Below are 6506 nucleotides of genomic sequence, written 5' to 3'. Positions count from 1 at the left end.
TCCCTTCACCCTCAATTTTACTCCTCCCTCACCCTCACACCCTCAACCTACTCCTCCTCACCCTCAACCCTCCTCACCCTCACCCCCTCAACTTACTCCTCCCTCACCCTCACCCTCCTCCCTCAGCCCCCCTCAACTTACTCCCTCCCTCACCCTCACCACCCTCAACCTACTCTACCTCCCTCACCCACCCTCAACCTACTCCTCCCTCACCTCCTCCCTCCTCCCTCCACCCTCAACCTCTACTCCTCCTCACCCTCACTCCCTCACCCTCACCACCCTCAACCTACTCCTCCTCACCCTCCTCCCACACCCTCACCACCCTCACCTACTCCTCCCTCACCCTCACCTACTCCCTCACCCTCACCACCCTCACCTACTCCTCCTCACCTCACCCTCCTCCTCACCCACCCTCACCCACCCTCCCTCACCTCACCCTCACTACTCCTCCTCACCCTCACCCTCTCCTCCCTCACCTCCTCCCTCACCATCCTCCTCACCCTACTCCTCCTCACCCTACCACCCTCAACACTCCTCCCTCACCTCCTCCCTCACCCTCACCCTCCCTCACCCTACTCCTCCCTCACCCTCACCACCTCACCTACTACCTCTCACCCTCACCTCCTCACCTCCTCACCTCACTCTCACTCACCTCAACCTACCCTCCCCACCCTCCTCACCCCTCACCTCCTCCCTCACCTACCTCCTCACCTCACCCTCACCCTCACCCTACTCCTCCCTCACCCTCACCCTACTCCTCCTCACCCTACCTCCTCCCTCAACCTACTCCTCCCTCACCCTCACCCCCCTCACCCTCACCTACTCCTCCTCACTCACCTCCTCCCTCACTCCCTCAACCTCCCTCACTCCTCGACCTCTCCTCCCTCACCCTCACCCTCACCCTCAACCACCTCCCTCACCTCACCTCCCCTCCTCACCCTCCCTCCTCCATCACCCTCACCTCACCCAAGCCCCTCCCCATTCACCCCTCACCGTCCCACACCCTCCCTCACCCACACCTCCCTCACCCCTCCCCTCACCCACCCCTCCCCATCACCCTCCCTCACCTCCACCTCAACCACCCCTCCCTCACCCCTCCCCCTCTCACCCACCCTCCCCATCACCCTCCCTCACCCACCCTCCACATCACCTCCACACCCACCCCTCCCATCACCCTCCTCACCCCCCCTCCCATCACCCTCCCTCACCCCACCCTCCCCTCCCCATCATCCTCCTCACCCTCCCCTCCCATCACCGTCCCCCACCCAACCCTCCCCATCACCCCCTCACCCACCCCTCCCACTCCCCATCATCTTCCCTCACCCACCCCATCCACCATCCCTCACCCTCCCTCACCCACCCCTCCCCCTCACCCTCCCTCACCCACCCCTCCTCACCCACCCCTCCCCATCACCCTCCCTCACCCACCCCTCCCCCTCACTCACCCACCCCTCCCTCGCCCCTCCCCCTCCCCATCACCCTCCGCTCGCCACACCCTCCCCATCACCCTCACCTCCCCATCACGCCTCCCTCCTCCTCCCCATCACCCTCCATCCCTCACCCCTCCCCTGAGACCACACACGGGCCGTACAGTACCAGACAGGAGTGAATCGTTCCCCCTTTTACCCACTGTGTGCTGTACATGTACAGGAGCTGACACTGAGACACACACGGGCCGTACAGTACCAGACGGGAGTGAATCGTTCCCCTTTTACCCCCTGTGTGCTGTACATGTACAGGAGCTGACAGCAGACACACACGGGCCGTACAGTACCAGACGGGAGTGAATCGTTCCCCTTTTACCCACTGTGTACTGTACATGTACAGGAGCCGACACTGAGACACACACGGGCCGTACAGTACCAGACAGGAGTGAATCATTCCCCTTTTACCCACTGTGTACTGTACATGTACAGGAGCTGACACTGAGACACACACAGGGGCCGTACAGTACCAGACGGGAGTGAATCGTTCCCCTTTTACCCACTGTGTGCTGTAGCATGTACAGTCAGGAGCCGACACTGAGACACACACGGGCCGTACAGTACCAGACAGGAGTGGAATCATTTCCCTTTTACCCAGTCTGCACAGGGTAACCCAGGCCAAAAGAAAGCATCTAATCCGGTCTCACAGGTGCAGTTTTAGCCCAGGATAGGAATATAGGAACAGGAGCAGGCCATTCAGCCCCTCGAGCCTGTTCCGCCATTCAATCACATCAATGGCTGATCTGTATCTTAACTCCATTTACCCGCCTTGGATTCCACATCCCTTAATCCCCTCACCCAACAAAAATCGATCAATCTCAGTTTTGAAAATCTATCAATTGACCCCCCCCCCCCGATCCCCCCAGTCGTAAACATGCGTTTGTGGGGGGAGAGAGTCCAGATTCCCCTTTGTCTGAAGAAGTGTTTCCTGACATCACCTCTGAACGGCCTGGCTCTAATTTTAAGGTTCTGGCCCCCCCTTGTTCTCTGCACTGACCCCCAACCAGAGAAAATAGTCTCTCTCCATCTATCCCATCAAATCCTTCAATCATCTTAAACACCTCAATTAGATCACCCCTTAATCTTCTATACTCGAGGGAATACAAGCCTCGTCTCTGCGACCTGTCCTCGTAAATTAACCCCTTTATCCCCGGTATTATTCTGGTGAATCTACACCGCGCGCCCCTCCAAGGCCAATATATCCTTCCTGAGGTGCGGTGCCCAGAACTGGACGCAGTCTCTCCAGACGGGGTCTAACCAGAGCTCTGTCCGGCTGTAACATAACTTCCTGCCCTCTTGTGAGAAAGGCCAACGTCCCATTGGCCTTTTTGAATTATTTTTTGTCCCTGTCCACATGGCTTTTAATGATTTCTGTACTTGGACCCCTAAATCTCTCTGCACCCCCACATTTCCTAAGCTTCTCGCCATTATCGTAATTTGCTTGTGTTTCCCATTACGGTCTAAACGGTATCTCTCTGCCTCTGTCTCCTCCTTCAAGAGCCCCCCCCGCCCTTAAAGCCACCTGTTTGACCAAACGTCCAACTTACTTTGCTCCGTTAAAGGCCGTCCTCCCGTCCTCCACCCTCCGTAAACTCCAGCTCATCCAAAACTACCTGGCTGGCCACCCCCGTGTCCTAACTTGCACCAAGTCCCGTTCACCCATCACCCCCCACCCCCGTGCTGTCTGACCTACATCGGCTCCCAGTCCAGGAACGCCTCGATTTTAAAACCCTCCATCCTCATGTTCACATCTCCTCCATGGCCTCGCTCCCCCTCCCTATCTCCGTAACCTCCTCCGGCCCCTACAACCCTCCGAGATCTCTGCGTTCCTCAATCCTGGCCTCTGGTCATCCCCGCCACTCCCTTCGCCCCCCCCATTGGCGGCCTCAAGGCCCCAAGCTCTGGAATCTCCCTCCCTAAACCTCTCCATCTCTCTCTCTCTCTCTCTCTCCTCCTTTAAGACGCTCCTTAAAACCTACCTCTTTGACCAAGCTTTTGGTCACCTGTCCTAATATCTCCTTATGTGGCTCGGTGTCAAATTCTGTCTGATTTAAGCTCCTGTGAAGCGCCTTGGGACGTTCTACTACGTTAAAGGCGCTATATAAATGCAGGTTGTTGTTGTACCACGAAGCAAGGCTCTGATTGGGTCGTTGTAAGTGAAAGAGTATTGTCCCCAACCGGTTTGCACCATTGGCCATCATCGCCTCCGTGAGGCTGGCCAGGGGGCGGGCAGGCTGGCGTCACTGGTAGTGCTGAGAGGTCAGTGCCGAGGAGGGAAGTGGAGGGGATCAGTGTTACCCCCACCACATCACAAGCACCCCTCAGAGAAGAGAGGAAAGGGAAGAGAGAAGAAAGAGGGAAAGAGAGAGAAAGAGGGAGAGAGGGGATGAGGGAGGCGAGAGGAATGAGGGAGGGAGAGGGAAAGAAAGAAAGAGAGAGGGTGGGAGAGAGAGAGGGGGTAAAAGAGGCAGAGAGGGTAAGAGAGAGAGTAAGAGAGAGAGAGGGTAAACAAAGAGAGGGAAAGGGTAAAGAGAGAGAGAGCGGGTTAAAGAGAGTAAAAAAAAGGGAGGGTAAGAAAGTGAGAGCGAAAGGGTGAGAGGGAGGGTAAGAGAGAGAGGGAAAGAAAGTGAGAAAAAAAGAGAGGGAAAGAGAGAGAGAGAGAGGGTAAGAAAGAGAGAGGGAAAGGGTAAAAGAGAGAGGGAAAGAAAGTGAGATAAAAAGAGAGAGAGGGAAAGAGAGAGAGAGGGTAAGAGACGAGGAAAAGGGTAAAAGAGAGGGAAAGGGAAAGAAAGAAAGAGAGAGCGAAAGAGCAGAGAGAGAAAGAGAGCGAGAAAGAGAGAGAAGAGAGAGAAGAAGAAAGAGAGGGAAGAGAGAGAGAAAGAGAGGGAAAGAGAGAGAGAGGGGAGAGAGGAGGATCATGCACTTTATATAGCACCTTTCACAACCTCAGGACAACCCAATGTGCTTTACAGCCAATGAAGTATTTTCTGAAGTGTGATCACTCTTGTAATGTAGGAAACAACAACTTGCATTTATACAGTGCCTTTAACGTAGTAAAACATCCCAAGGCGCTTCACAGGAGCGATTATCAAACAAAATTTGACACCCGAGCCACATAAGGAGATATTAGGACAGGTGACCACAAGCTTGGTCAAAGAGGTAGGTTTTTAAGGAGCGTCTTAAAGGAGGATAGAGAGAGGTGGAGAGAGGTTTTGGGAGGGAATTCCAGAGCTTGGGGCCCAGGCAACTGAAGGCACGGCCGCCAATGGTGGAGCGATTAAAATCGGGGATGGACAAGAGGCCAGAATTGGAGGAGCGCAGAGATCTCGAAGGGTTGTCGAGGCTGGAGGAGGTTACAGAGATAGGGAGGGGGGGCGAGGACCATGGAGGGATTCGAACACGAGGATGTGAAAACGCAGCAGTCAATTTGTGCACAGCAAGATCCCGCAAACAGCAACGTGATAAATGACCAAGATAATCTTTTTTTTAGTGATGTTGGTTGAGAGATAAATATCGGCCCCGAGGACACCGGGGAGAACTCCCCCCACCCTGCTCTTCTTCCAATAGTGGCCGCGGGATCTTTTACGTCTACCCGAGAGGGGCAGACGGGGGCCCCTCGGTTTCACGTCTCCCCCTGAGAGACGGCCCCTCCGACAGTGCGGCGCTCCCCTCAGTTACTCCCTCCGGAAAGTGTCGGCCCTGGGTTATGGGGCTCAAGTCTCGAGAGTGGGACTCGAACCCCAAGACTTCTGTCTGCTACAGGTCCAAAATAAGACGGCCCACCCGGCCCCTGTTAAACAAGTGAGTTAGCCCCTTTAAGAAAGACACGTCTCGTGTAAGAGATGCGAGAGAGGCTTACTTCTGCTTAAGAGGTACTTTGTATATTTTTGTTTGTCTCATTGTGATTCTCATTATAAAAGAATATCATTTTTAGACAGCACTGTGCACCATTAATCAGGTGATACACTGTTTTATACAGATACAGGAGTGTTCACGCCATGTGACACGCGGTGTAGGATCCTGCTGCTCAGGCGTGGCCGTGCTCCTTCACGCTCGCTAAGCGTGACTGCTGTTAAGTAAGCACGGGGTGAGGTCACTTTCCCTCGGAGGGAGAAACTGTGCTGCAGATCGGAAGCTCCTTGCAGATCTCGGGCTGCCAGGACGAAAGGCCGGCCTTTGGCGAGACGCAGTCGGTCGACTCAAACCGTTCCCTACGCTGGCCTCCGCCCCCCCCAATGCGCCCAGCTCCAGGCCAAAAACGTGCGTTTCCCGCGCACGCTGAAGGGGGGAGGGGAGGGAATTTTACGAGGCCGAAATTCGACGCGAATTTGAACGGGACAGCCAACGAGTCCTTTAACCGTGAGTTCCGACCGGCTGCCTTTGGTTCGGTTTTCGGTGCATAATTCAGCCCCTCGGGTTTGGGTGCAAGAAGGTGGGGAGGGAAAAGGGACCGTACCCCCTCCCTCCCTCCCTCCCTCCCTCAGCCCCTCCTTCCCTGAACCCCCACCCGCCAAACTCCCTCGACTGCATTTATAGAAAGGAGAGGACACAGCGTGGATTTACCGGGATGGTATCGGAGATGGGCAACTACGGAGATACTGGGCAGAAAAGAGGAGACTGAGCAGAGGTTTAGAAATCACGACAGGGCGAGTTTGAAAACTCCACGCCCCTCTGCGTTTGGTCGGGGGGGGGGAATCAGTGACGAGAGAGGAGGGGGGTCATCGATTCAGAATTGGACGGAGAGGAGTCAGAAAAGAAATTTCTTCACTCAGAGGGTTGTTGCCTGAGGGAATTGCTGGGCGCGGCGACTTTGAAGGGGGAGAATTGGATCAATATCGGAAGCCGTGGACAATGCACGGGGCAATGGGATTAGTTTCGGATTGCTTCTCGCAAAGAGCTGGCACAGGCACGATGGGTCGAGTGGCCTCCTTCTGTGTTCTAACCGTCTATGCTTCTGTGACATGCTCAAGGCTTCAATGCATCTTCAAGGCGGCAGCCCAGTCCCAGAGACGGAAGGCGGCA

Source organism: Heptranchias perlo, unplaced genomic scaffold (assembly GCF_035084215.1).
Source record: "Heptranchias perlo isolate sHepPer1 unplaced genomic scaffold, sHepPer1.hap1 HAP1_SCAFFOLD_1531, whole genome shotgun sequence".
NCBI classification, from domain to species: domain Eukaryota; kingdom Metazoa; phylum Chordata; class Chondrichthyes; order Hexanchiformes; family Hexanchidae; genus Heptranchias; species Heptranchias perlo.
Note: the sequence above shows the minus strand (reverse complement) of the source record.